Source organism: Melozone crissalis, unplaced genomic scaffold, assembly GCF_028551555.1.
Source record: "Melozone crissalis strain CALT ecotype California unplaced genomic scaffold, PUWL_Pcris_2 ptg000018l_1, whole genome shotgun sequence".
In the NCBI taxonomy this organism is placed as follows: Eukaryota; Metazoa; Chordata; class Aves; order Passeriformes; family Passerellidae; genus Melozone; species Melozone crissalis.
Window position 1 is genome coordinate 20421508 of NW_026535796.1, and position 19899 is coordinate 20441406.

The 19899-nt window shown below is 41.1% G+C and overlaps 1 pseudogene; it reads right to left on the reverse strand.

The window, feature by feature from the left end:
• Nucleotides 1-57: 57 nt before the first annotated feature.
• Nucleotides 58-19899, reverse strand: part of LOC128936428 (cytosolic phospholipase A2 epsilon-like) — a 36112-nt pseudogene continuing 16270 nt past the window's right edge.

Below are 19899 nucleotides of genomic sequence, written 5' to 3' on the forward strand. Positions count from 1 at the left end.
ATCCCTGAAAAAACCATCATTTCTCTTAAAGGCAATCCTCTTTGGGAATGGAGAACTTCAGAGCCACAGGGACAGAGAGCCCATGGTCAGTGCTGGCTGTAGAGCCCTGGCAGGACCGGGGTTCCCTGCAATTCCCGGTGCCACAGCCTGGGCTGTGCTTGCCCCACTAAGCCTGAGCAGAGGCGTAGCAGCCAGGTAAGGCCCGCCCTTCATGACACACGGGGAGGGAAGCAGCTCCTGGCCCTGGCTGTTAAAGGAACAGCAAACCCGTCTCCCATAAACACGCCCTGTTATTAATCTTTCATCTTGAAGTACACCTCCGTGTTACTTAATACTTCTTCTAAAGTTGCATATATGGTGTCTCTCAAATTTATAAACCCCTAAAATATTCAAAATGCTCCCCTTGTAAACAAGATCTTACTCTCCAAGTAGTTTTCTTTTTCTTTCTGTGAATTACTGTAACTTTAAAAGTTTCAATATTGAAGCCTTGACTTCCTTCATCCTGCACAGAATCATTATAGTCAATGGTAGGTCAATAAAGTAGTATCATCTTTGCACTACTTGCAGCACAACCACTTGAGATTCCAGATGCCTTGCTTTGCTCTGCACCCCTCTTACCTGAGACAAAATCCCATCTCGGTCCATTCTGGTCGCGTTCACGCACACGTCCAGTGTTATCTGTGGCAATGCAATCTCACATCTCCCAGCTTCCACAGACACCAATGGTTCAAATGTCCCAGGTGCAGGTGAGCAACTATTTTATAAACTGACTCAGAGCCCCACCTCTGACAGGTTTCTTAAAACCAGTTACTCCCCTCCCATTTTCTTATGGTAGGAAGCTGAATCCTGTGGTCAAATAAGTAGGAAAAAAATACCTTTGGCCATATTGCAGGTGGAAGTACTGTGTTTGAGTCACTTTGCCCTAGACTGGCCAATGGCAGGTTTAAAACTAAACATAAAAGAAGGATGCCCTCTTACCTGAGCACTGAAATTTCAACTTAGCAAGACCTCAAAGCCCACAGAAATATATACTCTGCAATAAGATACAGCAACAGTTCATAAATTGAGTTTAGGTTATCTGTGACAGTAAGTAGATACAATAAAACAGCTAATGAGAAAAAAAAAAAAAAAAAAGAGAACACTATTGCTCTCAGACTATGCTGGTTATTGCAAAAAACAGTTTAAGGCTTTCTGAACTACATGCCCCTACATTCCCAGGTCTAGGCATGCAGAGCAGCACACTCATATGGTGGTTTATATCTACTCAGCCAAGGTCCAGCAGGGCTGGTTCTCTCCTCAAGTCATTGTATTCCTTCCCTCTTCTTTCCTATTGCTTGTTATAATTATTTGTGTGTTTAGATGTAGAGTCCTGAAGCAATGACTTTCCTTAACTTAGCTCCACACTCATGAATATTTCTGCACTGTTTTATAGCTCAAACTGACTCTGGCCGCAAACTAGTTGCATTTAAGCACCTGTGTCTGACCCAATGAAACCTGCCAGTCAGATGCAAAACTCAGCCCTGACCTCCCCAAAGTCCTTGGCACAACTGTGGCACCACTGCTGGGGCAGGACACCTGCCCCTGTCCACACACTGCTGACCCCCGTGCCATTGAAAATGCTCAGCTCATAGCTTGCTGGAAGAGGATTAGAAAAGGCAGACAAAGACTGTTGCTTCATCAAGGGATCATAACAGATCAAACCTCCTGGGGAAAGAGATTCTTTTGGTTTCCCTGCTTCCCCAGTACGTCATCTCTGAGCAAAAAGATGCTCATTCCCTGAGCATTCTTGAGCTCACTGGTCAAACATTGCCACCAGCCAGCACAGGTCCCCTTTGCACATTCCCATGCAAAATAATACCAACAGTCATCACAGCCAACTTGGTAGAATAAATTTTTGCCATAGGGTACAGTATTTTGTGACGTCGTGAAGGGTGGTTTTGTCACACATGGCATGTTTCCTCTGGGTGCCAGCTCAACGCTGTAGCTTGATGAAATGCATTTTTCATTAGGTCACAGAAAATTGGCAGCATTGGCAGGTCAGTCATGTTTAAAGACAGTGCTTTACTATAATGTCTCATTGGAGGGCAAAACTATTAACCAGACTGTTTACCAGGACTGCACCTCTGAGGCTCTCACTCCCACAGTGCCAGTGGCCAAAAAACTCTCATTTTCATGGACAGCATTTGCAATTCACATTAGAGACAGCCCTTGCATGAGGGAGGGACCATAGTTCACTCCACACTCCTGCAATCTGACTCTGTGACATTCCTTTATCCATGATGCTCACAGCAAGTATTTGGTATGCTCTTTGCAGAGATAAAAACAGTTTTGTTTTCCAGGAACAAGGAATGTTCACACTGTGAACCCGAAGCATATTACTGAAATGCCTGAATATGTGGAGCAAGGCAGAATTTTCATTTTGCAAACAAGCCTTTATTGTCTTGTACTGTATACACAAAATTTTTGCATGGAAATAACATTTCTTCAGAACTGGAGGTGGCAAGAGTTTATGGCTAGAACCTGTTTACTCTTTCACAACAGGGTTTTCAGGTAAAAATGGAGGTAAGTCCTAGTATTATATGCAGAGCACATAGCATTATATTTCTGACTCTGACTACTAAAACTACCATATAACAAAAAAAAAAAAAAAAAAAAACCAAAAAAAACCAACAAAAAAAACCAAAACTTCCCTCCCCCCCCCCCAAAAAAAAAGAGAAGTGCATAGTTGTTCAAAACCTGACAAGTTTCAAATGTTAATATTTATGCCGTGATCTTTAGGCTGGCAATATTGGGCTACAGTTGCACAAAAACGTAAGTTTTGTTTTGACATAATAAATGACTAAAATGTTGGAAAAGTCATTGTGAACCGATTTGTAAAGATAATTTGTCATCACTCCTTGCTAAAATGAAAATCCTCACAGTGTCATTTTGTAATGAGTCAAACAGGTTATTTGGCAGTGAAGGAACCCTGTTATTTTCATGTTGGGTTCCCTGGGCTGACGAGGTAGGCAGTCTATTAAAAAGAAGTTATGCTTCAAAACAAAGATGTTTTGTAAAATATTAATATGAAATGTTTCAACTTACCCAAGCATTTTCCCTGGTTTATTTTAGTCCCATATTATAATATGTAGTTGATACACTTTTCTTCTGACTGAATAGACTCTTTGTTCAAAATTTTCCCAGTTGTCTCTAGGATACAAAACTTATTAATAAAGTGTGTTTTCAATTTGACTTGCTCCTGGAATGCAAAGTTGTTACTGATTTACAATTTTTACAGCTCACCCTCAGCACAGTTTAGTATAGTTTAAAAAAAGGCACTTGCAATAACAGGGAAAAGGAAGGAAGTTTATAAATGCAAGCCCACAACAGATGTAATTGGTGTTTTTGTGCTAGATCCCATGCATGGTCTTCAGGTTGTTTTAAGATGGTCTTAGTTGTTTCAGACTTTTGACTCAGTTCTACTCAGTTTGCATGGGCAGAACTAAACAAATAAGAACAAATAAGAGGTTTTTTTTAAATAGGCATATGACCTAAACTGTTACACTGAGTAACACAGCAAAGTTTTCATTGTCTGTTGGAAGTAAAATATTTTCAAGTACTTTCTCTTTTTAATTTAAGAATGGTATTTTATTATGAGAAGTAACAGGGAAAACAAGATCCAGGGTGTTTTATTCTGAAAGCTTCAAATTGAAGTGTTAAGGTTTCATATATTTTCTCAGTACAAACCAATTAAAACTCACATAAATCAACAGGGGATTTTGATGTGCCCAAATTACACCCTTTGCTTTTAAAAAAAAAAATTATGTGAAAAGTCTTACACCACTTCCTCCTAAGATGCTCCTTCCCATCACATATGATTCATTCACAGCCCAGGAGAGCCCAGGATGTGGATGCAAATCGTGGGGCTGGTTGTGAGCACACACTTGTCCCTCTTTACATTGCCAGCCTCCGTGGCTGCACTTTGGGACACTTGCAAAACAGAGTTGACCCAGGGATCCAATATCAGCTTCCAGCTGTGTCTCAAATTCTCTTTGTTTTCCAGGGCTGGTTGTACCTTGTGCTCCACAGAGCAGAATTGTGGGAGCAGATGTTTACACTCCCTTCTTATGGCCTGTAGGTGTGTTGGCTGTGTTGTATAACAGCAGCACTGTGGCAATAAAAAATTATTTTCCTTTATGTCATATAATAAGTTAGGCTTAAAATCACACTATTTAAAAAAATCTAACAAGTATTTTAGGCAAAGAGTGTTCTACAGATAACCTTAATTTATGGAACAAAACGTAAGTAAAAATTTCCCACACAATGTCTTTGCTTATAGAGACCACTTCTTGGGAATGGAAAAACTCCAGCAAACGACTGTACTGGCTGGGGTGGTTTCTGTAGTGCAGAACAGCCAGTGTTTGAAAAAGCTGTGTCCCTTCTGGGTCCCAGAGCATGAAAAACTCCTCTGAGAAGATAAGGGCAGTTGGACAGGCAATCAGCACATCTTCTGCCTCCTCCTTTGCATCGCTGTCTGCAAGGCCTGCATAATCATCTGAGAGTTGTTGAGGATGTTGTACTCGCTGAGATTGAGCAGCTTGCGGTAGTTCTCGTCGGTGTACCTGACCGAGAACATGCAGTAGGGGGAACAGGAGCTGGTCAAATCCAGCTGGCCTTCCTCCATCTCTGAGCAACAGCGCTTGACACCTGAGAGAAAGAGTTGTTGTTGCTGTGACATGATGTTTATCTTAACCAGTGTCAAACTGTCCATAAAGTGTCAAAGAGCACGACTTTTCCCCTGAAGAAAATTCATAGGGTTTAAATGCAAACAGTGCAGGTCATATTCACCACCCTAGTCAAGAGAACATTGTGAGTCTGAAGTAAGGAAGGCACAAGGGAGAAGTGAGGGATGGCATCACCATGTTCATCTACAGCTTACTCAGAAACAATAGTCTCATTAAAGCCATGGATCAGGCAAGGACGTCAGCCTGAAAGGGCACTCCAAAAGCCAGTGCCCATGCACTGCAGCTGGGATTTCTGTGAACCCTGGGCAGCTGGGATTTCTATGAACCTCAGGCAAGGAAGATTAATTGCGAGTAAGAGAATAGAATTTAAGTGAGAAAGGAGCAACAGAAACATGTGGAAACTGAGAGTTCCTTCAATGCTGAATAAGGTCCAGGGCACCTGCCACCAGGATCCATCTCTGCCTTTCTTATTTTTGTGGCACATAATTCTACAACAGCAGTATTTTGGGCTTAACTTCCCTGCTACCAAGGAGCAGAGCAAATGCATCCCAGTAAGCTGTAGTAAAGAAGAGGAGTACAAAGCAGATGATCTGGCAGAAAAGGAGTGACAGGCCCTGAAAACAGCACAGTCAGTACAATGATCCCTGGGCTGATGCTGTACCAAAATGAGACCCACTAATCTTAACATTACTGGAGTTCAGTCTGAAAGCCAGGCTTTCTCCCCCATCCCTCATATGTATCACTATGGTTCCTCAAGTGTAGAATTAAAACCTGAACAATAGACAATATATGCAGTGAGAAATAATCTGAGAGAGCTATACCCTTCACAGGAAAAAAACTTTTGGAATTGGGTAGGACCACTTCAAGTAACAAATGGGAGAGAGGTGAAGGTAGACACCTTCCAGCAGACACAGGCTGTGCTAGTTCTCTTAAAGCCACAATGAAGACATGAGTGAACATAATAGCTTTGACAGGGATGGGAAAACAATTAGCTGAAGAGCTCCCCCATGAACCCAGTGAACAAAGACAGCCAGCAGCAAAGAAGTCGTCTCTATCTGAGTCAGGGAAGCAGTGGTGTCTTTTGTTTAAGGCTTTGCTACTACTGTAACTTACCAGGTGCTTTGTACTCTTGGAAGGTGTCATTCACAAGGGGAAGAAAAATCACAATTGGACATCCTGGCAAATCTGAATCTTGGAAGATGTAGCACTCCTTCAGATTTTTCTTATCTTCATCAGTCAAAGAAATTGTTGGGAATGGGATTTTCTGCTCTGAGTAGTATTTACATGCCTTATCTAGAGACTGGAGGATCACAAAAATGGTCAGCACTGGAAATCAACTTCACTGTGCAAAGACCTCAAATTGTCATCTACTATTATGGTTTGGTGACTCAGATCCATAGGGCGAGTTCTGTCTTATCAAGGGTTACTCTATACATAATTGCCACACATAGTGACTACATTGCTAATCATAAGCTCTAAATAAACACAATTTGAGAATTAAAGAATTCACCCAGGGCACAGCTTTTTTTAAAAAATTGAAGCAATTTGCAGAAGTTTAGGGTAAAGCATTAGTTTTAGCAAATGAAAGAGCCGGTGTGAATGCATTGTATAGAATTAACTAGAGAAGGAAATCCCAGCAAGAAAATGTTTAAGGTATCTTATATGCTTGGAAGCCAGGAGATAAGAAAGTTAAGTTTGAATGTGCAATTTTATCTCTGCCTGTGCAGTCATTATGGTGCAGTGTTAACTGAGATTAATATTTTACTGAGAAAATCTGAAGTATTAGGCTATGCTATATATTTTCCTTGAAATGTTTAATAAAATATAATGTAAAAATATGCACTGTATTATTTACTCTGCACCATCTAATAGCAAACACTATCAAGTACAAAAAAGGTTTCTACTAAAGTACTTAAAATTGTAGCAGCCTTTTTTTATAAGTTTATCTACACAATGAATGAGGCTGAAATAAAACTTCATTACATCTATCTCATCCAACATACAGATGGGTAAAAGATCCAAACTTTTTTTTCTGCCAGCTAATTAGCTTTATCACCACAAAATGGGTTTTCTGCAGGAAGATGCTCATCACTGAATTTTACTTGTAGTGTCTCATTTGTCAGCCCAGAAAGGATCTCCTGCTAATATTCAATTAACTCTTTTTATATTCTAACTTAAGTCAAAAGAAATAAATTCCTCATCTTTATGAATATTCCTGTGCATGGTCTAGAATATGCACAGGAATATTATTTATTATTATTTATACTGCTTGATTCAGTATAAAGCAGAAGGGGCTCCTCCCATTACTCTAGAAATGACCATACTGACACCCCCTTGAATAATTCAACATGTTCATAAACCAGCAGGAAAGAGTCCAGGAATGGCAGGAAGAAATAGGAACAGTATTAATCACTACAGTGAAACATATAGGGGAATGCAGGTGTTGTAAACTAACAGCTGATAAAACCAGCAGTTCTGGATGCTACAGGCTGGGCACTTACAAGTAAAAGGAGACACAACACATGGTAACAAGAACATCCTCACCGATGTATGTGATCCAGTAGTATAACTTAGATAGATGATGACATCCACCTCCCTCTGTGGCCTTAGAAGTGGTGCACTGCTGGTATTGATGAAAAATCCAGCATCTATCATGCCCAGCTGATCAGGACTTTGCATCAGCTGGTTGGGACGTGAGTCTAACACAGTGTCTAAAAGGAAAATATTTTATGAATAAGAATAGATCTGTGGCTATTTTGACTGGAAAAAGAAATGTAAGGTGCAACTGACCATTCCAGAGGCCTGGTTTAATTGCTGTACTACTAGATCATCAAACAGGCATGAGAAGGACTGTAAAACACCTAAGTTCCTGTTCTGAAAAATCAGTGTTGAGTTTCAAGGCAATATACTGCATTAACATCACACACCTATTAATGCCAGTTAGCTACATCTAATAATTAACTTAAATCTGCCTTGCTTCATTTCAGTCATTTGTTCATCTTTTATCTCCCATTGCTTTGCAGAACAAAGTATTTTCAATCCTTTATACATTTGGATTTACGCTTCCAACTCAGTCCCCTCTTCTTTGGACTAGAAAGCCCCATTCATTTCCAATTTTCTGTTATAGGCGATAATTTCTTGGATATTTCAGTTGCATCTGAAGTTAGAAGTATAATCTTGCCAAATTAAGCTTTCTCCTATGTTCAATCTGCTCTCTGCCACTTTAAATTTGGTTCTGTCACCTTCAAGTCTACCTTCTCAGTCTGCACTGCAGAGGTCTCAGCTGAAGCAAACTAACACAAACATTAAGTACCTGACAACACTGAAGTCTTAGTGTCTTCTCTCTATTCAGATAATAAATGTTCTCTTGGGAGGATTTTTATCCCCTGCCAAGTCTGACAGGCTTCTTTCCTAAAGTCCCCACCCCAAAACTCCCTGAAAAGGATGCCAGTTAGACATTAGTGGCCATCACCTTTCCACCGACAGAAGTGCTCGTTCTCCATGTAGTTGTTGTGCAGCTGGTAGCCCTTCAGGAAGTTGTGGTGCTGGGCCACGGAGAAGCGGTCGGTCAGCGCGCCCCGCAGGGCGCTGGACAGGGGGCCGGGCGGGGTGTACATGCGAGTCCTCAGCTCGTGGGGTCTTGTGGGCAGCACCGGGTCCTCATCTAGAGCAGGGGGGAAAAGCCGGTGAACTGCTTGGGAACTTACGCTCCTTTCTGGCTGCCCTGGCACAAAGGAGTCCTCAGGGGCTCTTCTGGGATGATTCCCTAAACGCACACAAACTCTTCTGGAATGGAGGGAAAGGAATGGCTGCTGGACAAAGCTCTGCTGATGGTCTTAAGCTTTGGGCTGAAGACAGTTCATCAGAAGCAATCTTTAGTGTTGGAAAAAGGACATCTTAAGGAAATTAGGCAATTCAGAAAATGTTCTGTCAGAACTTAAATATCATCACAGGAAGATAACATGAAACAGACAAGTGTTGAGAAAATGGGGCTGATGAATATGCTACTGCTCAGCCAGATGGGCAACAACAGCAACCACAGGGTTCATTGCAACAGTGACAGCTGCAACCCAATAATCACTCATGGCTCCATGAGCATATGCTTAATCAGCACAGTGAGAGCACTCCAGGAGAACCTGGGGCATACATTCATATTCAGAAACTATGGGTACTTTAGGGGGTGGGTAGATGGCATATGGATGAAAAGCAGAAATATGGCACAAGGTGTGGTTTCCAGAAATGACAATGTGCTTTGCCAGCCTGAGAGGCTGATAGTGGAGCAGGAGAGACTTGGTGGTTTCCATGATTGCACATTGTATTTCTGCATTTTTCAGGATGTCTGTAATTATAGTTACTATCATATCAAGAGATTAGCAATAAAATCACAGTTTCTGTATTGCTTCAGAAAATACCTTCTGGGCCTCATTTATCTTTGTGTCAGTATGAATACAATGCAGTAATTACTGTACTGAGTAAAAAAATAAAAACCCAGGAAATTGATTAACCAGTTGATATTAAGGTTTATTCTCCTCAGTAAAAAGTACCATATTCTCTGCTGTTGGACCTTGGTTCTGTATGGTTAAGTGAGAGCTGTAATGCCAGAACACTTCCTGAGAAGTGTCTCTCTAAAACTTCCTCTGAAGGAACCAGAAGAGCTTCAGTAAATGTTGTAATTACAGCAGCTTTTCCCTTTTTCCCTGATTACCCTCTTCCTCTTACTCTATTCAGTGTGAGGAGAAGTCACTATCTCAGATTCTATGAGGCCAGCTTCAGCAAAGGCAACAAGATGATGCCAAAAGCCACACAGGAAAATAAATTACCATAAATGAAAGGCTTAGTAATTTCTCACCAACTTCATCTATTCTGTCTTCTGTCCATCTCTTCCAGAAGTCCTCTGAACTGTGGGACAGTCCCCATATTTGTAAAAGGTTCACAGAAAATATACTGCTCCACATACCTGGAAAAGGAATTAGTAAACACAAGGACATATTTTAACAAGAAAATGCCCTTTTCCTTCTCTTTTGACCGTCTGGCTTAATTTTTAATGGGCTTAATGCAAATATTTCTAAACTTTATGCTATTAAATTCCTCTTTCTGTGTCACTGATTCGCGTCATGCTACCATCAACTTTGTGCCTAACCTACTGTATGGCTCTGCCACATGGTAAGGAGAGCAAAGAATGTGAGGCAAGTAAAGGAGAAAAAAAGACACACTTGCTCAAGAGGGAAAACAAAGAATTCAGATAACACACGACAAACACATAATTTCCATCCCCATCTTCCTTTCTCCATCTTGTCTTTTTCTGCACTTACTCTGATCAGTAACTCTTTCCACACTCTGAACTGGGGGATGATATTTTCACAAGGGGATGAACTGGCTTTTCAGATGTTTGTTTGTAAGACAAGATCTCACACCACAGTTTGTAAAGGCTCATGCATGCAGGAGGCTCCAGCTCCACTGTGCACTCCTTTCTCCATCCAGGATTACCCCTCTCTGCCTCGCCACAAGGGCACTGGTGGCTCTGTTGACAAAACAGAGTGCCACCATACCACCAGTCATCGTAAATTTAAATCTGACTATCACAATTGGACTTAAGTTGGAGCGCATTCAGAGAGGAATCAGAAGAATAACCAAAAAAGCAGGAGTTATTACTTACAATGAAAGAATTAAGGATCTTCATCTATTCCATCTCTAAGACACAGACAACTCATCTACCAAGACAGTGACAAGAAACTAAAAAAAGATGTGTGGTTTTTTACTGTATTCTTTTGGATAAGCTACCACTCCCATTTCCCCGCAGGCAGTGTCCAGCATGTTAGGACAGAACTATCTACCTGCGGGTTAACAGCATTGCACCCCTCCAAAGTGTCTCTGTGCCAGGACAACACTACACCTCACCTTGAAGGTAGCAGATGCGGGACTCGGGGACCTTTTTTAACATGCGACCCATGAAGAACTCGCTTCCGAAATGCTCCGTGCGAACAAACGCGCCGTACTTCAGCAGTCCCACCTCGTAGGGAGTGAACTCCACCCACTCTGCAATAAATACAGCCACAACAGGACATTTAGAGGGCTCCCAGAGAGGTGTGGAGAGAGGGGAAGCTTGGGCATACATTGGTCTGAGTTATGTTTAATATGTTGCCTTTGCAAAGCCTCACTCTCACAGATCTGCAGGGAGCGTCTGAGCTTGGGCATGGTGGTGATGAGGAGGCAGGAGCAGTTGTGCTGGTCATGGTGGTGCTGCTGGTGGCACAAGTGGCACACTGGGGGCATGGCAAGGCTCCAGACCTTGCACATCCCATGTGCACTCACCAGTCCAGGGTTTTCCAGCACCTAGGCAGTTTTTCTCTGCCCTTCCATACAGCATGTCCAGGTGACCAGTACTTCACCAATACAATTAATTTATCTTCCCTAAATAATTGCTAATGTACAAAGATATTTATGTACTTAGCTCCTCAGAAATTACTTTTTCTGTAAGATACCAATTATACTCTCTCTGTGTGGTACTAATAGAACAGAACTGATTCTTGACTTTCTTGGATATCCTCTCCAAGTGAAGTGCAGTTGTTTGATATAACTGCAGCATGAGTGAAACCTGAGACAGAAATGGACTGTAATTTCGTTTTCATTTCAGAAATGGTTCATTTTCTTGCCTCAGCAATAAAAAATTTTATCTGAATTTTTCTTTTCCCCTTATCTTCCTTCTGATCCTCCATAGGAAAGAAACACAAACAAACAAAACAATGAGAAAAGCAACAGATTCAGTTGGGAGCCTTCCCAAACTCTACCCATAACCATGTGGTATTCTTCATACTGAAACAAGAACTGGCTGTTGAGAAAAAGCAATTATTGGATAATTCAAATATTTCTCAAAACGGCCTTTCTGGCAGAATTTCTACTGCGTATGTTGAGACAGGGAAATGCTGCTCTCCAAAACCCTTGTATTAAAATTGTAAGGTATGGAGGTGATGGTTATTTCTCCAAATAGCAACTAACACATAAGGATTGTTTACTCCAAGTGCTACCAGGAAGAGAAGAGTGATGACAGGAATTCAGCTGCCAATTTTAGCCTGAGAGGATCTGAAACAACATCCTTACCTTTGAAATCATTGGTGCTGTAACTATCCCGGACGCAGACCGACACATAGATGGGCAGTGGGTTCTGGCCATCACACAGTGCTTCTTGCTGATCTGAGAGCTTGTGGGGGTCTTTCTGGTTTTGAAGAAAAAGTGTTCACGTGAGAGGAGCACATGGTGAATTCACTGGCCCCGGTGCGGGAGGAGCCAGGTGGCTCCACTCCCAGCATGCAGGACACACCCTGGCAGCTCCGCCACCAGGAGCACTGCAGGTACCCCCACCAACCATCACAGACCAGGCTCCCAGGCTCCAGCCTGGCTTTGTCCATGGATTCACAAAAAGATGAGGAGGGAGACAACTATTTCTGCACACGTCTATGATTGGGCGAGCCAAAACTACTACATAATGTGCTATTTTGCTAACACAGAGAATTCCCCTCTGTTTTGAGAGACATTCTATGAAATGATGGACTAGTTTTCTCTCCATCCACTAAGGGAAAAACACATGGTTCTTTAAGAAATGGAATAGCCATCATACCCCTTCATTTAGTAAGTACTCAATCATGAGACCCCAAAGATCTATAAATGATGTCCTGTATCCCTCTTCTTTCCTCTGGCAAAGCTGCTTGTTGTAGTACTTCATGCGATCCATTGAGAAACAGCCCATCTTGCATTTTGTTGCTTGTTTTTGGGCTTCACCAATATGTGAGTCCAGGTCCTTCTGTGACCAGTAGGCATCTCTGTATAAGTTGGCCATGGTCCTGGAGAAAGACAATGCAGACAGCAAAAATTAAAAGGAGCAAAAGAAGACTGGACATTTTGTGCTTTCAGAACAGAGGTTTACATTATGGATTCCCTTCTGCTCACACATACTCTGGTTTAGCTGCTCCATCCAGCAGAATGAACACTTCAGAGTTTCTATGACTGTTTTTAAAAATGGCACTAAAAAAGAGGTGGGGGTTTTACGTCCTTAACTTTTTTTTTTAAGCAGAACAGGCAGAAGCTTAAGGGATAAAACTGCCAGGTGTGAACATATATTTCTGAAGCACAGATTAGGCAGAAAATTATAATAAATTTTCTTTGCTTGATTTTCAGAACCTTAAATTCATTCATATTAGCTGCTATCTTCTGCCTTGATTCACTTATTGTTAATCTTATGATATCACTATGCTTTATTTCAACATCAACCTCCCTTTTACCAACCTCCTCTGCATAGGACAATCAGACATTAGGGAGCCGTAGGTCCTGTGAGCAGGGAATGACACTGCCCAGGGAAACACAAAACTGGCAGGTTGCAGGGGTCAGTATTCACTATCCAGCAGTTTTTTCCAGCTAGAAATCACAGCCAGAATCAGAAGCTAACGGGACCAGAATAGCTGGGATTCAGTGCAGAAAGGAAGAGGCATGATGCTGTGGACATACACAGTTACATCCACAGTAAGTACTGGAAAGCATCTTGATGAGTGTAATTGTCATATGCACATTTAACTGCTGCACATGTGGAGTTGATAAGCACAGTAAAGAGCTCCTTACAGGAAAAGCATGCACTAAATCAAGCTAGTACTTAATGGCCTGTTACTGAGAGACTTGTTTATATCATGTTTGAAGAAAATCTCCTGATCTTGTTTGCTTTTAGGAGTTTCTCTCTGCATCAGCGTGACCCTCAGGAAGCCTGGTCAGGCCTCCTGCTCGAGCTGGCTTACCATGTGGTGCCGGACAGCCCGCTGATGTATGTTATGCAGTCCAGGAGGTTTAACTTCTTGAGTCCCATGAGGCTGCCATACAACCCTGTCATTGACTTCAGCCCTCCTCCTGTCGTGATGATAGCCACGACGGGGACCTGTAGGGCAGAGGGAGGATGGGACATTCACACTGACAGCATTCAACTTTGCAGCCCACACTGCAATGGGGTCTGGTCACCACAGGCAGCCCAGGTCCTGATCTCAGAGACCAGGTCCCTTTTCAGAAGGAAGGACTCCAAAACCCAGCAACAACTGCTACTGCCACTTATTTCCCTTTGGATACACATGGGTTCAGAGATTAACCCAAACTTGGATTCTTGCCATCTCTAAGGCAATTTAGGCACAGATGAACAAGAATAAACCTTCTGTGGAAGCCACAATGTATTGTCTATGCATCACTCACTCCACCACTTATTTCACACACTGACTACTTCTGTATGAAAATCTGCATGCCAATCCCATGAAGAAATACTCAGTTCACAGCTACTGTTAAGTTACCCTCAGCAATGCTGTTATTATTCAATATCTTGAAGTTATTTTAAAATAAATTACATTATTTTAAGGAATTTCAAAACCGCAAGAAACAGAAGATATAAGAAGCACTCAAAGATGTTTGTCCTAAACTCTCAGAAAGTAGTGAAACTGGAATAAGGGAAAAAAAAAAATCTTTGCTGTGGAATGTATTCAGTAGTTCTGAACCAAGGCAGTGCCAGCTCAGCCTGGTAAGAATGAACACACCTCAACTATGAAAAATTCCAAACTGATAGTAATGAAGGATGGTGACTGCAACTGGTGTTTTCAATAACAAACCTTAGCATCAGAAGCAAATGTACTTAAGACACATGGACCAGCTGGTACCTGCACAACAGATAGGTGTGGCCTGTTTTGCTGACCACTCATCTACAGGAGTACATGAAAACACTAGAGATTCAAGTTCTCTCCACTCAGCACACACGTACTTCTTGATCCTGCAGATCATGTGGTAGGTGAAAAACATTTTTGAGAGCACTTGCTACATATCTCTTTCTTTTCCCCAGGAAAGCCATCTCTTCAGAACATAAGTTAAACCCAAAGCGCATGTCCAGGTCTTGGTGGCATGTACAATTGCTAAGATAAAAACAGACACATATATTAAATATTAACACACCCATATCAATCTTAGGACGTTGATCAAAGATAATCTACATCACCCTTCCCTTCAAACGGGATGATGCAACATGACAGGAGCCAGAGAGAATAATAGTACTATTTTTAAAAGTATGAAACTCATGTCAAGACTAACTAGTGCCATCATTCCTAATTATTGCTAACTGGAAGAAACAATGTACAGTGTTTACAAATAAAAAAATATTTAAATAAATATTCTACAACTGAAAGATTTACTAGTTTAGAAAATCCATGGAAACGGTAAAAAGTGAAAGTATTGATTCCCATTTCACAGGTTATTTTCTCATTCAAAATCTGAAAATAACACTCGTTTTCCAAAGGCTGGCATATTCAATGTGAATGAAAATTCTCCTTTTGAGGAACTGTAGTGGGAAGGCACTCCCCTCTAGTGGTGAGCACGGCTGGGGAGGGTGGCCAGGGAGCCCAGCTGGCTGGGGACACCTGGGTGACACCGGCCCCGGGATGGGCAGAGAAGGGTCACTGGGCAGGATTCACCCCTGCTGCTCTGCTGCCTCTACACGTGCACAGGCTGTTTCAGGGCTCAGCGCTGGAAGCTCTATTCCACATCAACCTTGACTCAAAAATTGTAAGGTTGATATGGAATATCAACCTTAGAGGAAGATTTCACTGGAGTCTATTTTGAAATTGAATAAGCCGTTGCTTAAGGCCCCACAATTGTAGTTTATTTCCCTGGGCATTTTTGCTCTTCTGCTCACTAATCTCCCTCCTGGTTCTTCCTGCCCTGCTCCTACAAGACATCAACAGGCAAGAGATGGTCATGGTCAGGTCAGAGCTACATTGCCAGATGGCAGGGGTTTGCTTTTTCTTCCAGTGACAGAACCTCTTTCTTCTACTGTCTATAATTTCTATGAAACTAGTAAAGGAATTTAATTGTGAGCTTTCTCTACCACCAAATTTGGATAAAATCAAGTTTGTATAAACTATTATAACCTTATTTGTAAATGAACTCACACAATGGGAATTGAGTTAGGCAGAGTGGCAAAAGCCAGTTTCTACTGTAAATCAAGATCCAAACAAACTGTTTCTAAAGTTCTCTGAAAATAAAATAAATAGGCAGAAGTTGTTTTTCCTGTTGTGGTATAACACTGATTTTCCTGTTATCATTGACCACTTGCTGTTTTCAAATTAATGACAGAAAACTCAGTTTGAATTCAAAATTATTCTTTTCCTTTTATTTCTTAGTCAGACACACACAAAAATACCCGTTTGTCCAGTTCTATGTGTTCCACATAGCTACGGATAACCTGAAGTATCTCCATGTTTACTGATGAGTATTAAGGGGCATGTCTACAGATGTCAAACCACAAGTTAACTTGTGTACCTTAGTTTCTACTCAATATATAGTATAACTGGATTTAACAGAATACAAGGTTCATCACCACTGAATATTGACAGTAAAGCAAAAAAATAATTCTTAATTCCTCATTAAACAAAATGTTTACATCTGACTATTCTTTTTTTGTCATTGTCAGCTAGCTTTGTTCTTTTTGTGAATTTCAGAGACTGACACTGACCAAAGAAAATATTCTGTGGTCAGAATGAAAGGGATAATGCTGAAATAAACACATGTTTATTTAATGCTTTATCAATGGATTAAAGTCAAATCTTCCTAAGGCTAATTATGCATTATATATTATGCATGTATTTTACATTTTATTATAAGCACATTCTAGTTTTCAGACTGAGAATGCTTGCTTGTGTCATTTCCATGTGGCTAAAACAATATGAAAATCAATGAACCAAGTATAAAGGAATAAAAGAAAATCTCTTACCAAGGTTTTGCTGTCACATTCAAGTCAAATCTTTTCTCCTGGAAAGCAAGAATGTGTAATTTTTAAATTTTAAAGTTTCTATTTTCCCTTTCTGTCTTGGGGTCAGAGTTTGATTTATAACCCAGCAATGTCTGAGATCTTGGCATATATTTCCAAAAGCATTCACTTATCATTAGTGGAACACCCTTACCTACAGATCCTAAATCCTCCCAGGCTGAAGAAACCATTAAGCATCCTGGTATAAGAGGCTTCTACGCCTCACACAGTAGGTCCCATTTCCTGTACAACTCATAAGCTTCCTGCAGCATCCTGAATTACCATTTTTTGTGCCTTTTCCATTCTTTATGCTCTAGTACACAGTACATCTTTGACATCCCAGACACAGTCTCACAGTGAAGAGACTGCAAAGTCTGCATTTGCTTCTGCCCACACTTTATTCTCTCTTAAAAATCATTATTCCAATCTTCATATTAAGTTATAAAAGGGTTATAATAGTTATATATTATATATATAGTTATATATTATATATAATATATAATAGTTATATATTATATATTATATAACTATTATATAATAGTAATATAATAAGTTATAACAGTGCCCTGTTCTGAGAGGATATCTTAATGGCTCTTTTAAATCAATATTCTCACTATATTATTTAAAATACATACCCCATGACTAATATTTTCAGCATCTTTCAATATATTGTCCTCTTAAATATATGGTTGACTAAGGGCAGGTTTATTGATGTTTTCCTATTTTGTGCCCGAGGAGCAACTTTCAGTTTGGATCCTAAGCAAAGGCAGAGTCAGCAAGTCTTTGGGTAAACAGGGGAAGATGTTCTGAAGGAAGTATGGTATTTTCTTACATCCTTTTAGGTCTCTGTCTCCACCACTGGCATAAAATGGAGATTAATGCAGGGACAACCCGTCTGTGTGGAGAAAACATCTGGAGAAACAAAGCTCCTGTTTTCTCAAAGTCTAATAGAAAAGCAGAATGTTTCTGACACTCTTAGTGGCCATCTGGGACAACCTTATGAGGAATGGTTTCTATTGGAGTGACCCTTTATTACCAGCACCTGGAAGTGATGCCTACCTCTGCAATGGTCGTTTTCCTTCCCATGGGCAGCGAGTTCAGCATCACGACTGGGGAGCCCGTCTCTGTGCTGTACCTACAGGACCACTGGGAAAACAACATGCTTTAGTACACAATCAGGAACGAGTTTACCCTCTCTCCTTCCTCCCACTTTCTTGAGAGCCACTCAAAATCTCTCCACCCCTGAGGCCACTCCAACATACAGGGTGGTAGCGCCTCTTCTTTGGCAGCATGACATCCAGCGTTGGCTCCGCGTACTTGATGTAGTGGAACTCGGTGGGACACGCTGGGCTGACCACTCCATTGGGGCCCAGCACGATATCCTGCGTCCCCTCAAAGGAGCCCTTCACAGTCAGGGAAAGCTCTTTCTCTAAAGTAGCAAAACAAAGATTAATATGATTAAGCAGAAAAATGTGCTAGCTTGATTAAACGTGGGGTGAGGGTGGCATAGCTTTATAGCTTTGCCCAGGTACTGGGCACTACAGGTAGAAGAGCGAAGTGGATACTTTTCTGACAGAAAGGGGACTCTGAATATTCCTGCTGTGACACAGAACTGGGATTTCAACTTTATTGTGCATTTAATAGGCCTTGTTAACATATATCTAGATGAGGTCATTGGAGTCTATAACAACCTAATGTGTTTACCTGACATTATCTCTACTAAATACTCTAAGCACTATTTATTTTACTAACACATTAGATGGAAGGGGCATCTTCTCATAAGTAAGCATGCAATTACTGGTAAATAGATGACAAAGCAATAACCTTACTTGATTTTTGCTTCGTCTTCTCTGCCACTTCAACTTCCAAGCAGCAAAGTTCACGACACTGTGAAAGACAGAATGCGGGATTCTGTGAGAAAGATCATCACATCCCATCCTCGTTACAGGGAGCTGTGGACCCCTCAGCTTGGAGTCACTTGGAGTTCTGAATTCCCTGGTATCTCCGGGCTTTTTCCCATTAGCTGCTGACTAAAGAAAAGGAAAAGCTTTGGAGGGAGTTGCAGGAATCGCATGTGTGACAATGACTTAAGATTGAGCACAGTGAGAGGAATATACAAAGAAGGAAAAGCAGGACTGTTTTCATGATAGTAGCATAAATACAAAGGGTTAAACTAGGAAATAAACAAAGATATGCCACTGAGAGATCAGGAGTCAGTAGTAGGAGGAGTTTTCTGAAGAAGGATTGCTTTTAGCATTTTGGGGGTTGATTTTTTTTTATGGTGCTCACTCTTCTTCAACATACTGTGTTTTGACAGGTCAGTGTTTAATACAGAGCTTACCCAAGGAAAGGAAAGGTCTGGGTAGATTATCAATAAGTGACTTCACAGCCTTTTTCTCATTGTGTTCTGATAGACAGTAGTACACTTTTTGAAGAACTAGTACCAGAGAAAAATTCTGTCTGTGTGTGTGTGTGTTTGTGTGTGTGTGTGGTGTGGTGAAGTATAGGAAAAATTAGAAATAGGGAAGTATAGGACAAATGGGATATCTCCAATGAACAGGTAAATAAAATGTCCCATTCTGAATGTATCTAAATAGGAAAGAGGAAAGAAAGAGAAAGCACTGGCCTACTGGCTTCTTTAATCCCCAGCCTCCCTTTCCCTTAACATTAAAGAATCACTTATAGAAAATATTGTGGGAAAGACACATACCACCAGCACTCCATTGCTAGCAATCATTTCATGAGGACCAGATCTGGGAAACAAAAACATTGATTTTTTAAAGTTAAACAAATCCCATTCATCTTTACCCAGGATATTGCCCTTTCTTCCCACTTAAAAAAACCAACAGTCTGAGGGGACCCCAGCAAGCATGTAACAAGCTCCTTTCCTTGCTTGCATGGACTGAGCACTGCTCTGAGGAGACTCATCTCTGTACCAAAGCTGAGCAATGTGTAACATGGTTATTTTTTTACAGTGCAATCTCATGATCATCTAAAATGGACTCTCCTGTTAGGCAGTCAAATTTTTCTCACTGTAACATGTGAAATAAATGTATTTCAGCTGATACACCAGCATGTCCTTGTTGGAAAGACAGTTATATGTATTTGCTGGCATGCAAATATTCTGACTTGCAATGGACCCATGAGGATCCACACCAAGTCCAACTCCTGGCCCTGTACAGGAGAACCCCAAGAATCACACCACGCGCCCGAGAGCATTGTCCAAATTCTTCCTGAACTCTGGCAGGCTTGGTGCTGTGATCACTTTCCTGGGGAGCCTGTTTCAAAGTGGCACAGGGCAGCCAGCACCAATTACATGCGAAAAAAACCCAAATGCCTCCCAGATCATTCAAGTGAATG